This window comes from Fukomys damarensis, unplaced genomic scaffold (assembly GCF_012274545.1).
Source record: "Fukomys damarensis isolate Sample0158 unplaced genomic scaffold, DMR_v1.0_HiC HiC_scaffold_30, whole genome shotgun sequence".
Classification (NCBI taxonomy): Eukaryota; Metazoa; Chordata; class Mammalia; order Rodentia; family Bathyergidae; genus Fukomys; species Fukomys damarensis.
The window spans coordinates 66,469,173-66,490,493 of NW_022900942.1; the positions used below are offsets into that span (position 1 = coordinate 66,469,173).

The window sequence follows — 21,321 nt, forward strand, 5'->3', positions numbered from 1 at the left end:
GAAAGGAGAGTGTATGGGTTAGGTACCACGGAGGACTGGCAGCACCACTCACTTATTAACCTAAAGTCCTGTCCCAACCTCCACTCTCCAGTGCGTCTTTTTGCAGGGGCTGTTAAGAGACTTTAAGCAAACTTTGTGCTCTTGTCAGTTTAAAAAATTTTTGTTTTACTTCAGGCCTTAGAGGATATTATCTCTGGTGAAGAAAAATAGGATTTTTGAGATGTATTTACACTAGAGTAGCTTTTATCACTCTACCTACCCTACCTGTAGCTGCCCATATTTCAGGATTTATTTTTGTCTCTACAGTGGGAAGGCAGTGTACCTGACCTTAAACAAGATAATATTTCTCACCTGGAGGGAGACTGGACTTTCAGACATAATTAAAGAATGGTTGGACCGGGGATTTAGCTCAGTGGTGCCACTTCCTGCCTCGAAAGCACAAGAGCCTGAGTTTGATCCCTGGTACAAAAAGAAAAAAAAAAAAGGAATGGGTGAAGATAAAATCATACCAGTTATAGACTAAGTACTGTGAGAAATCGAAAGTTACCTCCTTTCCAGGAACTCCTCTCACTGGTATATGGCAGCTGGAAGTAAGGCCAGGCTTAAAGGGAAGGACCAAGAGACATGCTCCAGTGTCCAACAAAGGTTGGTTTCTTTCCCCTCTATAGTCATGAATACCCAGGGCTCCTCCATGGAGATGACAGTTCAGCCGGAGGGGGGAGCAGCAGATGGGGCCCCCAGGGCCTTCAGTTTTGCTGACTCGGCTGGTCAGATGGGGCTGAGCCCCGAGGCCTTTACCTCAGAAGGCAGTCTGACTTCCAGTGGTCACCTTTGCAATTAGGTCATGGTCCAGGGGGCTTCTCAGTGTAGTCCCTTTAAAGGTGGGCTACCTTTGGGCAGTGGTAGCAGGTGGGCTTAGTCATAGAGCTCTTCTTGGAGTCAGACTTAGGGCCTATTCTTTTAAAGGCTCCTGGTAAGTCTGTTGCCTTCCCTTGATCCCTCTGTTTTCTCCTGTACCCTTCTATTCTTCACTATAAAATACCGAGGAAGCAATTTTTACAAAAGTATCAAGTGAACCATCTGGAGCAAAAGCCATCTTTTGTAACTTTTTCCTAATACCTGGGCCTGACTGTGTAATAAAACATGTCTTTGAGAACAATCTGTCCTTCTATCTAATCAGGAGCTAGGTGTATGTTTTACCAATACCTCTTGTAAGTGATCTAAGAAATAAAAGGGGTTTTCTTTTTCCTCTTGTTGAATAGTTGATAATTTAAAATAATTGAAAGGCTTGGCTCTCATCCTTCTTAGACCTTCATGAATGCACATCTGAAGATGCACCCTAGTCCAAGCTCCTGACTGGTTGGTAGACCTGTAGGGATTTTGTGTAGGGACTGCTTGGGCTCCAGTAGGAACTGGCTGTTCCCCAGGCTGTCTTCTGGTCTTCTAAAATTAACATAATGGTACTCCTCTCCAAATGCAATGGCTGCTCATACTGCTGCTTGTACCTCACTGGAAGTCAATGTTTGACTTAAAAGTAATATTATATCCTCCAGTCTAATTCCTAGGTTTGAGTAAGTCCCCTAAAGACATCAATGTACTTATCAGGGTTGTCTGAAAATTTTCCTAGGCCTTGCTTGATCTGAGGTCACTGAGAGAAAAGGGCATGTAGACACAAGCATATCTAAATTTGCTATTTACTTCTTGTAAGGGATATTGTAATTGAGAAGCTTGAACAAAATTAGCTACAGAGGGACATACTCCAGTAGTGGCTTCAGTTATGGCTGGACTAGAAGCCTCACCCCTAAACTCTAAAGGGTAAGGACGAGGGATCTCAGGGCAAGTGGGGAAAGCCTTAAACTCCCTAATAGGAGGTGGAGCTTTGATTAGGGTTGCCTTGGAAACCTCATCCTTAGGTTTAGTAATAGTAGTTAGGGTTTTGACTAAGTTTTCCTAAGAAACCTCATCCTCAGGTTCCAAAAGGCAAGAGTAGAAAACCTCAGTGATAGAAACCAGAGGTGTCTTATTTTCCTGTGGCTTACATTTACATGTTAAACACAGATAAGGATTATTTCTTAATGCAAAGAAAGTCTGAATATGGAAATTCTGGCCATTTTCCCTCTTTCTTCCAGTGTGATTCTAGTTATGAAATAGAATCATAATCAATACTTCTCTCTGATTTACATTTTGGCTCTAAGGGGCATAGGCAGGCCATGGGCAGGTGCAGAAAAATATTAAACCACTCTTTCTCAGTGTGTGAGGGTCAAACATTTTCCAGTGCTTAAGAGTACATTCAAAGGAGTATGATGTTCAGACACTGAGCTCCCCATTTGAAACAAGAGAAAAGAAATTGGCATCCTTGTAATTTCCACTTGATTTCTATGCCCTTGAGGTATCCCCCAAGTTGATTCCATTCCAGGGCAGGTGGCTGCCATCTGGAGAGAGACCAAGGAGATAAATTGGACTGGACTATCCACTCTTTTATCAGCATGAGATCTTATCTTCCCAGGAAACTTGTGCTCTTACTCTCATAGGTATTCTTAAAACACAAGTTATAATTGATTTCTTCCATAATGATCATGTTTAAAGAAGGAAGCATTGCTAGCAAAACCAACAATCAAGAGATCTAAACCACTGCTTTCTAGTTCTTTGAAAGAGAGTGAAGAAAATAGATCAATGGGCAAATTAGAGCACTTTTCAGCCTGCAAAAGTAATCACCACTAGAGACAGATAGAATCAAGTATATGGCTCAGAGAAATTCTGCTCTGGGGCCTAGGTCAGAGAGACCTCTAAGACATTCCTGTTACCTACTTAATAACCTAGGCAACCTTCATTAAAAGCAAGACAAAGCTACACTTTATACAGAGTCCTATCTCAAATTTGTATGTCTCTGAAACAAGTTAAATGTATACTCATTGCCTAGCAACCATAGTTCACATTTGTAAAGGCACATCTATCAGTTTTCTATGTGCACATGAAAGGAAGAGAAAGGCTAAAATCCCTTTTTATTCTAGTTAGCATATAAAAATACAAGTGTAAGTCACTTGTTGATTGCTATTTTCCTCTGTGAAAGACAAAACTGCTTTTGCAAGTTGCGCAGTCTGACTTACTGGAGGGAAGGGCAGTCTAACTACAAGGTGGTTCTAAAGTTAATTCCCAGTGAGTTGGAGAAAAGCATGGGGGAGTTTATAACCTGCAAAGATTTTTCAAAGCTTCTAGAGATTTACTGTTTTTATCTGTGCCTGGCCAGGGATCTACCTCACTCCCAGAGTCCAAGCCTGTAGATCAACTTTTTTTTTTTGAGATGGGATCTAGCGATTAGTTCAGGATGTTCTTGAACTCACCACATAGCCCAGGCTGCCCTCAAATCCTCCTAGCTCAACCTCCCAAGTGCTGGGATTACAGGTGTGTGTCACCATACCCAGCTTGACTCTAACAGAGGATTAAAGGGCTCTGATGTCATCACTTCAGGTCACTCTGAGACAGGACATCTGACGGCCACCAACATTCCATCTGCCACTGGCTTCGATGAGGACGAAGAAATCTATCTTCTGCTTTGAGAATGGCAGCTACCCTAAAGGTGATTATTATCAGTCAGAGTAACCACTGTTCAGTTTCAGAGTCTATAAGGGACAGATAAAGCCTGAGCTGTCTTCACAGGAGGTGATTTTATGAAAACACCCATTGTACAGCCTTTTCCAAATTTACTTGTAGTTACCACTAAATACGCGAGGAGGCACTCTAACATTACTACTCTTAAGGAGTGCCCATAAATTTATCAACTAGTCCAAATGTGACGTATAAATTTACTATTATTTTAACAAAAGACAATGTAGCATAAGAGAAACAAGCAGCTGACAAAAAATTTAAGGCATAAGGCATAAAATTTAAGACAATTTTGAGGACATAAGGGAGCCACAATCCAGAATCCATGAAATAAGTCAGAATCTCTGAAACAAAAGCAACTCTTACCTCTGTCTCATGGAAGACTCCAAATGACATAGGGCTCACGATCTATGGGCCTCCAAATGATTAATAAAAGGGAAATACTATGACTCCCAACATGCTAGATGTCTGAAACACCGAGTTTGTATTCTCTAAAATCAAAGAATGAATTCTAGGAAGAGTAGGAAGAATTTATTGAAATAGTTTCTGCCCAAGGTGGAACCAGTAAGATTACAGCAGGTATAAGCGCTTAGGAAACATTAATCAAATGGGAATCAAGTGGGGGAAGAAGTCACCCAGCAAGCGTGCATGGACCTAGCAAGGATTTCCCAGCAGGGACGGGTCAGGAACCTTTCCTGGAAGATAGGGGTAAGGTCTTGGTCCCGCCCAGGGGAGGGATGCCTATTTAGAGTGTCAGTTCCGCTGTCCATCCTAGGGCAGTGGGGGTGGTGCTCCTCTTTGCCTGAAGCCTGGCCTTTGGTGGGTGCTAGGCCTCCACTGCCTTCTGCCGACTCCTGCAGGCCAGGCCTGTCTAGCTGCCTGTAAGGCATCTGATTAACTGGGCTCTCTGCAACACCGCCTTCCACTTCCCAGCCCACGGTATTTCTCCTGTGTACATTTTCACTGGTCCATTGAGCATCTTGCCCTCGGGTGGTTACAGTTTTAATCCAGAAAGTGTTAGTGATGAAGTCCTCATCTTTAACAGGACTGATGAAACAGTGAATTTTGCACTTATAAATGAAAAATATGAGTGTTCCCACTTTTCCAGTTGCTGTAAAATAAGATGTGCAATGTTTCCTTGAATCTGTAGTTGTCTCACCTCTGTTGATTGAAGAAATACTTTCTTTTTTGAAACAGGGTCTTGCTGTGTAGTCTGAGCTTTAACTCATTATAGCCCTGGCAGGGCTCAAACTTATGGTGATCCTCCTGCCTCAGCCTCCTGAGTGCTGGGATTACAGTCATGCACCACTACGCCCCAGCAGAAATATTTAACTTATGAAATACTTCTAGTCTTTGCAAGAATCTGTCTCAAAATAAAATTTTTAAAAGGGCTGGGGCTATGGCCAGGGGGAAGGCCCCCGGTCCAATCAAGCCAAGAAACAAAAGCAGTAAATGGCACTGTTGCTGACAGATCACAGCCTTGGCTCAGCCTCCCAGCGCCCCCAGGAGAGGAGGCAGGACTGCGAGCGGCAGCCGGCAGCAGGAGAGGTCACCATGCGGCCCTGCCTGCATCTGTCCAGCCTGGGGCCCAGCCCACAGCAGCAGCTGCAGCCCTGCCGGAAATGCAGTTCCCTGGACCTGCAGAGCCCCGCCCAGGGCTGGCCCCCCAGTGTGATGCCCTGGAGCAATGAAGTGTGTGGCCACTGTCCCCTCTCCTCACATTCCAGAAACCACCCAGAGTGGTGGCCAGGCCTTAGCCCCACCTCCTCATAGCACCTTGGTCTGGGGACCCAGCCTTGAACTCAGGCCCCTCAGGGACGTTCTAGAGTCAAACAGCAGCACAAGTCAGAAATGCTGCCTGTGAAAAAAGTGACTTCTATCCACAGAAAATGGCTAAGCTTGAAATTTTACAGAGAACCATGGAAAGAGAGCAAGAATGGAGGCAGAGAACACCAGGGTCCCAAAGTCAGCTTGCTAGGCAAGGCCGGGAGCCGACGTGACACCAGTTGGCTCTGAGATCACATGCTGTTAAACCCACACCCTTCAGCCCCGGGACTACAGTTAGGGACAAGGTTTCGACCCTTGAGACCAAGGTACGATTTTCACATCCATCCTTTTCTGTCACCTTTTCTTTAAAGAGGCAATTTCTGATGCAACAGTCACACTTGGAGGAGTGTAAGCAGCACTGTCCCGTTGTTCCGGGGGTCCCACACTTCTGGGCTGCAGCCTCCGCCTGCTCTGTGATGCAGAATGAGAAGGAGCCGGCCCCATGCTGCTGCCCCTGCTGCCCTGGGTTGGTGCAGTGGAACTGGCGCGCCATCCCAGAGCTCTGGAGGACAGGATGGGGAGCAGGGGTGATGAGGCTTCTGTGCTGTGCTTTGCTTCTGATTCCCACCTCAGTGGGCCCTCGGGAGGGGACCGGTGCCAGGCGACAGACTCATAGTCCCCATGCAAGGAGGAAGCTAAGCCGCTCTCCACTGGCCCCAGGGCAGGGTGGGTGGCACAGGCCCGGCAGGGAGCAGTGAGGCGGAAGGGGCCCTGGAGGGGGAGAATCCCTTTCACACCAGGCTGGGCAATGCCTCCTCCCCAGACCTGATGGTATTCTGGTGAGCCTGGGCGGCCGGAGGAGGCCTCGAGTTGTCCTCGGGTCTGGGAACCCATTCGCCGTAGGACTTGGGGCTGGTGGTAGCTGAGTCCACTAACACACCCTGGCTTACACACATCCATGAGGACACACACACGTGTGTGGGGCCTTTGTTTGCTTTCTGAGACAAGGTCTCACACATACTATGAACATACTACGTGGCCCAGACTGGACTGAAACACATGGAAATCCTCCTGCATCAGCCTCCTGAGTCCTGGGATTACAGGTATGCACCACCATGCCCAGCACAAACATAATCTTGCTGGTGGTTTCAGCTCAGTGGTAAAGCACTTGCCTAGTCAGCATGGGGACTTGAGTTCACACCCAGCATTGCAAAAAAAATAAAAATAAGGACAAGGAAAATCTCCTGCAGTCTATAAAAGCCTCAAGTGTCAGTCCTGCTAACTATAGTGGAGGACACAGCACGAGGTCCCTGCCTCCCCCACACACCCCATGCTGTCCTGACAGTGAAGGTACTCGGGAATTCATTCCGCGTTGGCACTGCTGCCCCAGGACAGGGAGCAGCATGGCCCTATGTTCCCGGGCTGTGGAAGTGTCCCCAGGACCCACAGGGTCGTCCCCCAGGGCAGCAGCACTGTGCTTGGATTTGGAGGGTCCCATAGATGTGCAGTGTATCTAATGGTGATCTGGTGGTCCAGCTTCTGTCTGTAAAACTCAGAAATGCAGACATTCAGGCTGCCACCTGGAGAGGAGCAGGCGCGTGCGCACACACACACAAGCACACGCACACACACATATTTGTTTGTTTCTTGAGACAGAGTCTCACTGTGCAGCCCAGGCCAACTTCGAACTCGTGATCCTCCTGCCTCAGCCTCCCGAGTTGTGGGGTCACAGGTGTGCACCACGCCAGTGAGTAGCTACATGCCTGCACAGCAGAAACACATCAGCACGTTTCTCTTAGTCAAGTGATCCTCCGCCTCCTCCTAGAAGCCCTCCCCACCCTCGCCTGGCTCTTCTGAAGACTGAACCCAGGGTCGTCGCCACCCAGGTGCCTGGGGAGAGCGAGGGAAGCCGTGGTGGCCCCCGGCCTGCAGGAGACACTTAGCAAGAGGGGAGGAGAGGGGCCGAGAGGCTGCCAGAGTCCAGAGAGCTTGAGGGGCTGAAGAGGCCACCGCCCCTCCTGCCCCTCCTCGCCCTTCTTCCCTCTCAGTCCCTGGAAGCACCTTTCTACTGAAATCGTGCAAAACAATCAGGAAGAAGATTGGGAAAAGATGCAGCCAGGCGTGGGGTGCTCACCTGTAATCTAAGCACAAAGGAGGCTGAGGCAGGAAGGTCACTGAGAGTTTGAGGCCAGCCCAGGCCACACAGTGAGACTCTCAGAGAGGATAAGCTGGGGAGGGGGCAGAGGCACTGGCTGGGCAGGGCTGGTGCTGCTGGAGGGGCAACCCCTCCGCACCTCCCTACTCCTCACCATGTACTCTCCAGGGACTGGGCCAGCGTCAGATGATGAGTGGAGCACATACACAGCACACTGTGCTTGCCCTTCTTGGCCAGCTCGTGGCACTGTGTCCTTGTCACCTGCCTGAGCATAACCTTCCAGGGGACCCACGAGGCATGGCTCTGAGCAAGCACAAGGGAAGGATGTTGGGACTGTGGCTGAGTAAGCAGGCGCACTGGCAGCTCTAGGAGGCCATGCTTGCCTCTGGAACCAGAAACTGCCTTGATCGCACCTGCTCTGGCCACAGAAAGAAGGCAGTGGTGTCCAAAGAAGCAGGAGGGCCCTGGTACCCTGTCCATTCCCGGGGAAAGAAAGGACACTCCCGTCCCGCTTCTTTCAGTCTGTCCTGACCCTCGGGAAGCTCAAATCGGACATCCGCGACCTCGTCTTCATCACACTCGATCACAGTGGGGCGGCCGCGTCTTCGCTGAGGCTGTGAGCCAGCACCGGCCAGGAGGACCGCCCGGTTCCCCCAAGCAGGTGCTCTGAGGTCTCCGGGTGCAAAGCCTGGCGCTGTAGAGGGGCAATCGTGGGGAATCTGAACAGGAGGGAAATGGCCTGGGCGGGAACACAGTGAGCCCTTCTTACCTTGGGAATGGATACAGCCACGGTGCTGTAGCCGGCTAAGCCAGTTAGAAAACTGTAAGGCAGTCAGGCAGGGCCGGGCTCTTGGCACAGAAGGCAGCTGTGTCTGAGGCTTCGAGAAAAAGCGGAACGTAGTACCTTTTACTCAGCGACAACACGACGGCTGAAACTCACAAGCACATTCCATTCCCCTGGGTCTTCAAACTGAGCTGCATCTCCAGCCCTTTTTCATTCTCTCTCCAACTCACCACGTTGCCAGTTCGGTCTCAAGCAGTCTTCCAGCCCGGCTTCTGCAGAGGAGGAAGAAGGGTCGCGCCACACCCATGAAAAAGTCCCAGGAGAGGAACCTGCAGGCCTGGCGTTCTCTTCGCAGCTAGGCCTGTGTACCTTCCCAAAGGTGCGGAGAAGATAAGAGGGAATGGGAGGATTTTGGTTTTTGCCTTCCACGTACAGAAAATGCAACCATGCTTAAAAATTATTTCACATTAGGCAGTCAAGGTGCGGAAGGATCTGAGGCGCGGAAGGATCTGAGGGAGGATCCGCGCGCCAGAACTAAGCAGCGGCATCCGCGAGTGCGGTGCCCACCAGGCCTGGGTCAGGCCTAGGGCCTAGCTGAGGCCTACGGGTGCCCTGTAGGACGGCAGGAGCGAGAATGGGCAGCTGAGCCTGCTGCGATGGACAGAGTCCACAAGGCCCTTCCTTCCTAAGGCCCTATTCAAAGCGCAAATGCCTCTCTAGCAGTGAGGAGGCCGTGGGCGGCGACAGTATGCCCAGCCCACACCTGCTGGTGGCCACAGTTTCATCGACAAGGCTATCATTTTGCTCAAAGTTGGCATCCAGCAGGGATTTCTTCATCTCTCCGTCTGAACAGACTTCAGCATGACGATGACAGTGATGGTGAGGCCAGAGATCTCTGTCACAGTGGAAGCCCGCAAGAAGCATGTCTGTTGGATGGTGACCTGCATCACATAAAGCATCACTACCAAAAATACTGAGGAAGAGTTTGACGTGCCAGAATATTCTGTTAGTTGAACATACCAGGATTTTGACTGTTTGAGGAGCCAGTCAAGAAGCATCACAGCCCATCTTGTTTCCCCACGTCCTAAGAAGTCTGTGGTAAAAGGAATAATAGACCCTTTCTCTGATGAGGCAGGAGGACCTGCTGCAAGTTCTCGGCCAGTATAGGCTATGTGGTGAGTTCAAGACTGGCCTGAACTACATAGCAAAACCCTGTATCAAAAAACATAGCAAAAACAGTTTGTGAAAACAAGAAGAAAAGCTTTGGATAAATTCTTTTTTTTTTTTTTTGGTACCGGGGATTGAACTCGGGTCCTTGTGCTTGCGAAGTAGGTCCCCGAACATCTGAGCTAAATCCCTGGCTTTGGATAAATTCTTTTTTTTTTTTTTTTGGTACCGGGGATTGAACTCGGGTCCTTGTGCTTGCGAAGTAGGTCACCGAACATCTGAGCTAAATCCCTGGCTTTGGATAAATTCTTGAAAAGAATTACAAATCACCTTGTGCTCTCTTTCAGTGAACATTTTAATGTTTTCCTACTGCTAAGGACCTAAACGCGTGCAGGAATCTGGGGATAGTGTTGCTGACCAGAGTGAGTGAGTTGGTCAAACATATCACCAGAGGCTATAAGCTCAGGAGTCCACCACTGAGTTTGCAGCCAAAGGTGAATACTTAGCTACTTCTGCACTCCAGCTGGGAACCATTGATCAGACAGCCCAGTGGATCATCAAAAAAGAAATGGAGTACCTTGTAGAGCTCAGAGACTATGGGCTTGTGTAGTCCACATGAAGCACTTTAGAAGGGAATATATTTTATATCCTGGCTTCATGAAGAGTGAAGAAGAGAGATCAAGTTCAAGCAGATTACAAAGCCAAACTGGGAGCTGGCTTTGAGGAAGGAAGGCCTCCCCAAAGTGCCAGCAGATGAAAAGAGGTGTCAAGATAACATGAAGTGTTTCAATGCCTATATGAAGTCTGACATGGAGAGGTGGGAGAACAAGGGGCAGGTCTGTGGCAGCTGTTCATGGGCTTGGAGTCCAAGAATGTCCAGTATTATGAGAAGTGCCTCATGGCGTGGGAGTTGATCATCCCACTGCTGCGGGATAAGCAAGAGGCCACATAGTCTCCTTCTTGGGACAGAGACTCATACTTACATGGGGCATAGCTCCCTGTACCAGAATGTACTTGCACTGCCAGAGAGGTGGCACTGGGAGCAGAAGCACCTCTCCTTTGTGTACTTCTTCCTGCCCCCTCGAACACTGCAGTTATTTTCACTGAGTATTTATTCCTTGGTGGAATCTGGGAGGATATAATCATCTCATAGAAAAACCCACACCTCGATGTTAGAAGAACTATTAAATGGAACACTGTGAAAGCTTGAAAGTGAGGAGCACCACAACCTACAGCTGACCCACGATACCTCGTGAGAATTCCCTCTTTGGGGACAGCAAAGTTGCCTGTTGTGGGAAGAAAATAGGTTCTGCTTTTCAAGGTCATGAAAGAGTCATGAAGAGACACTCTGTGGCTTGCTGTGGCTTGCAACCCTGTACTTGACCCCTGTGGGCATTAGCTTGGCCTGGACTAGAAGGAAACATTGGGACCCCTGAAGAAAGTCCTTCATTTACAGTGTCCTGTTGCTGTGAGTGTGGCCTGCTGCCTGTGTGTGTTAAGTGACACGTGCTTTATTGTTTCTGGTTCATGTGGAGCCATTTACATCAGTATCTACACACGTCCATGCTGGAGTGAGAAGCCAGCATTCTTGTCCCTATGCGATGCCTTGGGAAGCTGAGGGGAGTGCTCATCTAACACATTTCTGATACCAGAATGCAATAGATTAGCAACTTCTTGTGGAAAATAAAAAGGTGCATTTTTTCTTAAAAAATAAAAAAAAAGAGGAACAGTGACACCCACATACTTCCCCTAGGGATGAGCAGCAGTGATTGATTTTCCAAATAGACATCAATGGCCTTGGGTGGGGGCCAGAACCTCCCAAGCCCATTCCTTTCAGGAAATCCTTGTTTGTTCCAGTACACTTGCTACATGACTAGCATCCCCATTTGACCCCCCATTTAATCAATATTGCCTAAGTGTCTGTACTTGCTGTAATCTTATTGGTTGACCATAGTTGTGTCCCACTTTGTGATTTCCCATGGGATCAAAATTACCTAAGGGACTGCACTTGTAATCTTATTAGTTGACTGTAGTTTTGTCCCACCTTGAACCAGCCTCACCTCATGGCTTTGTCCCGTAAAACACCTTTGAGAAACAGGGTGGGTAAGCAACCCACTTTCTGGTCCCCTTCTCTCTTAGAAGCTATCTTTCTTTCAATAAATTCTTCTTACTTTTAACCTCTGCTGTTCCTAGAATTATTCTTTTATTTTAGAGAACATGAACTCAGTATTTCAGATTGCTAGTATGTTGGGAGTTACATTTCTCTTACATTATTTGGAGGTCCTAGATCATAGGTCCTATATCATTTGGAGGTCCCACTGAAGTAACTGGACAGAGGTAAGAGTTTGCTGTTGTTTCATAGATCCTGGCTTTTTGTTTCATAGGTTCTAACTTTAATAAATTCTGGCCTTTGTTTCATAGATTCAGACTTTTGTTTCAAAAATTTCTTAAAATTTAGGTTGTATGCCTTAAATTTTTGTGACTCACTTGTTTCTCTTATGATGCATCGTCCTTTGACAAAATTACATTTTATTCCTATTTTGTATCTGTTGCATTTGGACTTAGATGCTAAAGTTGCATTCTTTGTTTTGTTAGAAAACAGCACTAGGGGAAAAGTAGTCTTAGAATGCCACTTGGCAGACTTTAACAGTAACTACAAGTAAATTTAGAAAATGCTGTAAAATGGTTCTTTTATGATTATTGCAGGTAGAGAGTTCAGACTTTTATCTGTCCCTTGTAGAATGCTGAAATAAAAGTGCTTACTCTGTCGGCTAATAATTGCCCTTAGGGCAGATGCCATTCTCAAAGCAGAGGATAAATTTCTTCAGTGGCTGATGGAATGTTGACCAGATGGGTAACTGGATTCTTTTCCAGAGACAGATCTCTGATTGCATGGATGAGTGAAAACTGAGGGGTCATGGCTAGGGCTACTCTCTGGCAGACAAAAGCCCCTCAGTGGAAGCTAGTTTCTGACAGTGCAATCAGTAAATCAACAGAAAATCTCCACATATCTATTGTGCTTACCTGGTAACTTTGTCAGTAATCATCAGGTGTCCTCTGTCTCAGAGTGACCTGAAACAATGCCATCAGAGCCCTTTCTTAAGGTTTAGACTGCTTCCCCCATCTGCTCGTAAGGTAGACCTCTGAACAGACACAGAAAATGAATGTTTGCTAGATTAAAAACTGCCCCAACCTTCTCTCTTTTTCCCTTCCTGGATCTGATTTTCATCACATGTGTGTAGGGGAGGAAAATACTTTCATTAATAAGTTGTGGATTTTGAAACTTTTACAGTAGACTTGTACAGTGCTATGTAATGACTTTTTTTGGTTTAGACAGATTAGGCTTTTGTTTGGACTTTTTCTCTCTGCTGATGAATTAGAAACCCCCCTTAAGCTTTTTTCCAACTTGTTGGGAGTTGACTTTAGAATCTCCCTTGTAGTCAGACTGCCCCTCCTTCCAGGAAGTCAGGCTAAGACAACTTACAACAACTCTTTTATCTCACATGGAGGAAAATAGCAATCAGCTAGTGATTTGTATCTGTTTTTATATGCTAACTAGAATAGAAAGGGATTTTCATCAGCCTTTCTCTTCCTTCATGTGTAAGAAATTCATAAATGTGCCTTTACTAACATGTGAGCTGCGGTTGTTAGATGATGAATATAAGCTTAACCTGTAAATTTGAGGTCTTAGTCATTTAAAAATGGGCCTTGAAGGATGTGTAGCCTTGTCTTGCTGCTAAGAAAGGTTGCCTAAGTGAATTAGGTAAAAAACGGATATGTCTGAGAGGCTTCTCTGCCCTAGTGCCCAGGGCAGTCTCTCCAAGCCATGTACTTGACTCTGTCTTTAGAGTGATCTCTTTTACAAGCAAAAAGTCCTCTAATTTTATTGTTGACCTATTTTCCTCACTCTCTTTCAAAGAACTAGAAAGCAGTGCTTTACATCTCTTGATTGTTGGTTTTGCTAGCAATTTCCTTCTTTAAACATGATTGTTATGGCTGAAATCAACTGTAACTTGTGCTTTAGGAGTCCCTCTGGGAGTAAGGACATGAGTTTCCTGGGAAGATACGATCTTGAGCTGGTAAAAGGTAGATAGTTCAATCCAATTTATATCCTTGGTCTCTCTCTAGTCAGCAGCTACCTGCCCTGAATGGAATCAACTTAGGGGACACCTTGAGGGCATAGGAATCAAATAGAAACTAAAAGGGATGCCACTTTGTTTCTTTTGTTTCAGATGGGGAACTTCATATCAGAAACTCTTACTCCTTTGGAATGTATTCTTAAGCACTGGAAAATACTTGCGTTGAAAAAGTAAATGTAAGCCCCAGAAAAACCAGACACCTGGCCCTTACAGCATCCACCACCTCTGAACCTGAGGCTACCCCTTGCCCTTTGGAATTTGAGGACGAAGTTTCCAAGGCAACTTTTTTTTTTGTTTTATTATTACTATTATTATTATTTAATATCAGGGATCAAGCTCAGGACCTTGCACTTGCAAGGCTGGCAATGGAACCACTGAGTGAAATCCCCAGCTCCAAGCCAACTTTAATGAAAGCCTTGACCACTATGACTGAGTCTGTAGCTTCTCCTATTTGCCCTTTGGGTGCTGAGGGTGGAGCTTCTAGGCCTGCTGTAATTAAAGCTTCTGTGGGGCTATATCCATCCTTAGCTAATTTGTTCAGGCCCCTTAAAGACAGTAACCCTTATAAGAAGTAAGTGGCAAAGATGGGTCCTTTCAGTGACCTAAGACAGATCCATCAAGACCTAAAAGTGTTTTCAGACAGCCTAATAAGTACATTGAGGTCTTTTACAGGACTTACTCAGACCTATGAATTCGATTAGAAAGATATAATGCTCTTAAAGCAAACATTAACTTCTAGTGAGAGACAAGTAGTATTATAAGCTGCTAGTCTATTTAGAGGATGATTATCTTAATTTTAGAAGGTCAGAAAACAGGCAGCCAGGGGAACTGCTGGTTCCTACTGGAGACCAAGCAGTTCCCATAGAAGACCTCACTGGCCTGCTAACCAGACAGGAGATTAAAACAGAAGACTTGAAGGTCTAACAAAGATAAAAACTAAGCCCTTCAGTTATTTTAAATTGTCAACTATTTATCAGGAAAAAGATGAGGACATCCCTTGCTCCTGATGCAATAGAAGGAAATACTATAGTTTTTCCTAGGTCACAGTCTTGCAACATGTAGATGGTATACTGTCATGTACTCATTCAGAAGAGCTCTCTAGCCAAGGCACCCACACTCTGCTGAATTTTCTAGCAGACAGGGGTTATAAGGTTTCCAGACCCGAGGAACAACTATTCAGCCCCGGGGTAAAATATTTGGGCCTTGTCGTATCTAAGGAAACCCAAAGACTGAGGGAAGAAAGAATTAAACCAATTCTTTCCTTCTCATAGCCCAAGAGTCTAAAAACAGCTAAGGGGATTCCTAGAAATTACAACTTTTTTTGTCACCTTTTGTAGCAGGATATAGTGAGATTGTGTGACTTCTCTATGAGCTTATAAAGAAACCCAAAAGACAGATATCCATATTTTAACCTGGGAACCTGATTAACATTTTCTTTCATTCTCTTTCAAGGGGCTAAGAATGAGCCATTCGGGTTCTTTGATTACTGGTTTAACTTTCTGCTTGGTAACACAGAGTCAACCATAGCTCTTGTCTCTGGAGACGTGTTTTGCTAAAGATTAGAGACCCACTCTGGGAAAGGCTCTTGATCCTAATTGTCTTTCTCCTCCTGAGATGGTTAGGATTTAGCTTTTGTGCCTACTTGGAGTCACTCTTCTGTCTCTTCTCCACTGCCCTGTCCCTGAAAAGTAACAGAGTTTTCAGTCGTGTTTGATTCAAGGCACTTCTCTCTTTGGTGGCTATTGGATTTCGGGACCAAGCTTCCAGAATGGTCAGTTTCCCCTCCCTGGGATCCTTCTAAGTGGAGCTAAACTTCACTTCTCTGGGCCATACTAAAAAACGGTCTAGATTTAACCTCAAAACTCTCAAAAAATAAATATAAAAGTTTGAGTCCAAGTTTATCTGCCTTTCAGTCCTTAGGCAGAACTGGAGATTCATCGTCTCTTATTTTCCTCTCCCCTCAATAATGATACTTTTTTTTATAGCACAGGACAGACTAACTGGTTTTTATAACAGATAAGTTCATTGATAGAATGAGCTATCCCTAGGGAACTTTGTGAGTTTAACAACAGTTTTAAACAAAATAAGTATTTAAAAAATAGGTGCAGACCCATTCCCCAGAGGACTGCCTCTCCACATGTTTTCTCCAGGGCATCTTGCTAGGCCAGCTACTATTATCAGAGATGTGCTAACTGAGGCTCTGAAAAAACAAAACAACAGCAAAAAAGAAAAGAAAACAAAAAAGACTTAGAGTTAATTGTGGTCCAAGGTTACAGGCAAAATGGGAAAAACTGTCATTGATGGACATCTGCAGCAGGGCAGACAGAGCCCCATTTAAAACTTATACTTAGCTCTGACGGGTGCCACTGGACCCTTACTACACCCAGATGTGGATTGCACAACCCCCAGAAACAGTTAAAATTACCTTTTAACATCTGCCCCTCTAGAGGGAAGAATTGCATGTGGCTCTCAAGACAGCAGTTTTGCCCATGAACTGTGAGTGTCTAACAGTTGTGCTGTCAAAGCAACAAGGAGAAGCTCACATAGCTAGATATGCCAATCAGATGAACCAGCAGCCTAGGGACCATCTTAAAAGCTGCTTTCGCTTTTACAGATGTAAAAGATGATTTTCCTTCTGATCTTTTTATTTAGACTGAATCTCCCTGTGTAGTTCAGGCTGGCCTTGAGTTTACTATGTAGCCCAGGCTGGACTGGAACTCCTGGTGATCCTCCTGCTTCAGCCTTGCAAGCACTGGGATTACAGGTGCACCGCCACACCTGGCTTCCTTCTGATTCTTATTACAAGAGATCTCTATTCATCCACCTACAAAAGTTCTGATGAGTTTATTTATAATCACAAATCTAAAAACTAAAACGGGTTACTATAATTTGACTCGGTCAAATACATCTGCGTGCAATCTGTTTTGTTTTGTTTTAAACAAATTGTGTTATATGTTTTTCTCTGTCTGTCCAATCTATCTTGTAGCCATTTTGTTTGATCTCAGCAATTCTTTTCTTTTTTTCACCTTTTTGAATTTTAAAATTATTTGTCTATAATTTAAATTGGCTTATAGATAAATGTCATTAGTGTTAAAGACATACTTCTCCCTAGGTTTTCAGCTGATCAAAATGATGTTAAGACTGGTTTTACAAATGCAATATGTATTGTTGTCTGTGTATAATAACTCAGAAATCTTTCATTGGTCAACAATAATGTGTTAATTGTTATAATTTGGTTCTCACAGGTCATCTAAAAATTTGTTAAGATAATTAAACGGGGACCCTTAGGCTTAGGGAAACTGCTGAACAGGACTCCCCTTGTTGAATAAAGGAGCAGCTTCCTGGAAACATTGTTTTTTTCCAGCCCTTGTTCACAAAGGGGGCTCCATTAATTTCCATAGCTTTATGGGACACTAACCCCAATAAGTATTGCTAAACATATTATTGTGATACGTTCACATTGGTCCTCACCAAAAGGTTAAGTTTTCTGTGAGAAAAACAGTAGGTTTTATTAAAAGATGCTCTTGGTACAAAACTAAATTAAGGGACAAAGGGTTTCATGTAACCGTCATGCTATTATTCTTAATTTTATGGTATACTAAATCTATTCATGCCTTCCAGTTGTACAGGTCTCCTAAGATATTGTTTATGGTAATAAACAGTTTTTTACTCAGGTATCTGCCTTCCTCTTGCACTCCAACTGCTTGTGATGAGAAGTATATGTCATTGGTGATTGCCAGCATGCCATCACCAGTTAAATAATAGTCTTTATCTGATGTCTGGGTTACAGTGTCGCTACACTTAGAGATGCTCAGGCACCAAACAATCCAAATAATGTCACACACTAAAAGTTAGAGGATAGGCTTTACAAACTTCTAAGGTACATTTACAGGCCAGTACATTCTCCGTAGACGGCATCCTAATAGCAGTGTAGGTGCGAGTTTTTTAATGTCATTTAATATCTTGTGATCAGAGGGAGGTGTCTGACTAAAACGGTATTCTATACCAAGGTGGACATTTAAGTGTGCAACAAAGATATTGTCATCACACTTGTCATGCTAAAATACTGTGTGTGACACTGGATCTCAAGTTTTTTCTGTAAAACTATAGAACTGTTGTCTGCTAACACTGTGAAGGGATTCAACTACCATTAACCATGGTTAATAAAAGATAACAGTCCTCTAACTATATTTTATATTTCAAAGTGCTTGATATCCAGGTAAAATTATAATAGTCAAGCTCACCACTCCTACTGCAATGCTGCTGTCACTGATCTCTTCTTATTGTTCAAAAACTAAAGTTTGGAGGCCAGAACTACAAAGGTAACTGGTCCAAGAAGACAGCCAATATTTTGGCCCTAGCCCTTCAAGGTCAGTGAGGACCCAGGACATGACAGACCTTTTCTACAGGATACTCCGTCTTTGGGGAGTCAGCCAACATCCTGAGCAGGGAGATTGCTGGACCCCAGAGGACAAAAATCAACAAACATACAGTGTGCCAAAAAGGGTCACCAAGGGAGAAAGTATCCCATGCTTTCACCAAAAGCAACACAGTCACAGCAAGGCTGTGACATATCGTGAGGACGGACACTGACAGAGGAACTGAGAGGCTCTGTGCATGGTTCCAAGTTAATGCCTGAGGAGACCTGATTGACCTTGACAGCAAGAGGTTAATTTTAATTAATACAGGTCTCACTTTAACTTGGTCTTAAACACCCAGCAGAAAAGAATTACAAAGATGTATAAAAAGAATGCCATAGTAATAAAGCTAGTTATAAAAAGGGACTCCAATTGCTGACCCTTTCTGGCACCAGGAGCTGACCAGTCTTATGGGTCATTAGAGAAATCTGTGGTAGACTCTATAAGAGCTGAACAGACATTTTTAAACTTCTTAGCTAATATCATCCTCCAAAACCACCAAACCCTGTCCTCTTACAGTGAAAACTAGAGTGACTTATGACAAAATATCAGACTTAGAGATAACCTCCATAGCAGGGGGTCTACCACAGCCAGCACGTTAAAATCGCTACTCCAGTCCCTTAAGAACAGTTTCTAAACATGGCTCTTTTCCTAACCTGCCTTTCCATTCTAGTGCTCATGCTTGGTTAGACTGTACCTACTCTCATTTCTTTAATATTTTGTTTATTCTTGCCCAGAGGCTGCCAAACTCCAAAGGATCATGCAGATGAAACCAACGACAAATGTGCCAGACGCCTTTCACCGGGATCCACTGGACTGACTTTGTAGAGAAAGTTCGTAACTGCTAAACTATAACGTGAGTGCTATCTGAGGCCCATTAGATCAGCTCTCTGGAGAGGGCCCCCAACGGAGGTATCCCCTACAGGACCCTTCTCAGCTCCAAGCAGTTAGACAGAAGCTACACCCCTTCTCCCCTAACCGCAGCTAGGGGGCCTTCTTTGGAGAGGGGAATATTGTCGACAGCTAAACTAGTTGGACAACACTATAAGGGCTGGGCCCTCAGCGCAGAAGGCAGCTGTGTCTGAGGCTTACTCAGTAAAGACCAGGCTTCAAGAAAAAGAGGAACAGGGACACACACACAATTCCCCCAGGGATGAGCAGCAGTGATTGATACTCTAAATAGATACCAATCACCTTGGGTGGGGAGCAAAACCTGCAGGGCCGGGTGCTCCCTTGAAATCCTTGTTCCTTCCTCGCACCCTTACTACATGACCCCCCGCCTGATCCCCATTTAATCATTGCCTAGTGACTGTACTTGTAATCGCACTGACTGACGACAATTAGGGTTAGCAAGGGCCCTGCCAAGAGCCACACCCCAGCCCCACCTCCACTTCTTTCCAAAGGGAGTGGCTGCGTAGGCAGAGGGAGAAGTAGAAAAGAGAGGTGGCGGCCGCAACCGCAGGGCAGGCTGCGAGTCTCGGGAACGGCAGCTGTGAGGCTCTAGGTTAAAGTGGTGACCAGTAACCCCTTAGTTACTGTTGATTTTTCAGAAGCCGCATGCTACTGACCCGGGAAGGGAGAGAGGAGTGGACCTGGGTTTTCCGTACTTAAGTGTGGCTCCCTGTTCCCCAAGCTCAGAATCCCAGCTGGGTGTGGTGACTTGCATCTGAATTCCTGCCACTCTGGGAGGCTGAGGCAGGGAGGCAGCAAGTTTGAGACCAACCTGGGCAATGTAGCATAAAAGAAAGAGAATACTACAGAGGCCAGGGATGTAGCTCCGTGCGAAAGCCTTGAGTTCAATTCCCAGTACTGAAGGAAAACAAAACCCTAGAGTAAAAAAAATTAGTTAAAAAATTTAGCAGTTATGTTGCCAGAAGGAAGTTGACTACATTTTTAATTTCAAGTTTAGCAAACATGCCAAACCTTGTGTGAGGGAAGCTGCATCCTCAGGTGAATCGCCTGGAACTGTTTTAAATTACTCGTGGACCTGGGCGCCCAAACTGTACTTACTGTGCCATCCCAATACTGGCCACCAGGGGGCGCACCGCAGGACGCATGCTCGTGCTCTCTCACCCTTTGCTTGCCTTTAAATGAGTCTCCCGTGTGAGCCGCTCCCCGTGGACATATATTTTATTATTTATTTATTTATTTATTTAGTACCGGGGAACGAACTCAGGACCTAGAGCTTGCCAGGAAAGCTCTGTGCCACGGAGCTAAATCCTAGCCTTATTTCTTTTTTTTGAGACAGGGTCTTGCTACAGGGTCTGGCCTCAAACTCAGTGACCCTCCTGTCTCAGCCTCTCCCAATTACAGGTGTGCGCCATCAGGCCCAACCTGGACATATATTTTTTAAAGCGCTGTCATGGCAACATAAAAAAGAAATACAAACGCAGCTTACAACAAAATGTGTACCTCAGTAGGCAAAGCTATGCACAGAGACCCGAGGAAGTGCATAATGACGTCCTTACATCCCCCCGCAGCAGGCAGGCACGGGTGTGCTGTCAGTGACTCCTAGGCCTGGAGCAGCACGTGCTTGCGGATCAGAGATGAGTTGAAAATCTCCAAATATGCCAGGCATGGTGGCACTTGCCTGTAGTCCCAGTTATTTGGGAGGCTGAGGCAGGACGATCACAGGAGTCTGAGCATAGGTGCCAGACCTGGGCACATGGCAAGATTTTGTTTTAAAGAAAAGAATGTCTTTCTCGAGGCCACGGAGAGCCACCGGCTCTGGCAGCCTTTCGGGTTCCTAGGCCCTTGCACACAGCCCTGCAGCAGAATGAGAAATCGCACCGAGCTACTCCCCCAGCCCATTTTGTTCAATTTTTAAATTTTTAGACAGTCTCTCCAAGTGACCTAGATTGGGGTCGAATTTGTAATCTTTCTGCCTCAATTTCCACTATCACCTTTGCCTGCAAGGCGGCAGGAGGGCAAAAAACGCACCAGAGGGAGTGCTCTTCCGGGCCAGCTTCACCCTCAGAGCCGCTCCTCCAAGGAGCCTGGCCTGGAGCGAGGTGGCCTGAGGCCAGAGCTGAGGCAGCGTCTTCAGCTTCCCCTTCCCGGAGCCTCCTCCGGGCCAAATCCGGGCAGCAGAGCCTGAAGCCTGGAACTCACATCTGACTTTCTCTACTTCTCTTGCACAAGCAGAGCTCCTCTCCAGCCGCACACCACCGATGTTGGCCAAAGAAGGCCTCAGCCCGGCGGGCGTGGACCAGGCTACCCCGAGGCGGGCTGGGCCCCGGGGGGACAGTGCAGAGTTGCGCGGGGCCCTCTGGGCACCTGTTCCCGGCT

General features: G+C 45.9%; 1 pseudogene; it reads left to right on the forward strand.

Annotated features, from left to right (window-relative positions):
• Positions 1–8,755: 8,755 nt before the first annotated feature.
• On the forward strand, positions 8,756–10,561 carry LOC104872481 (annotated as a pseudogene).
• Positions 10,562–21,321: the final 10,760 nt, after the last annotated feature.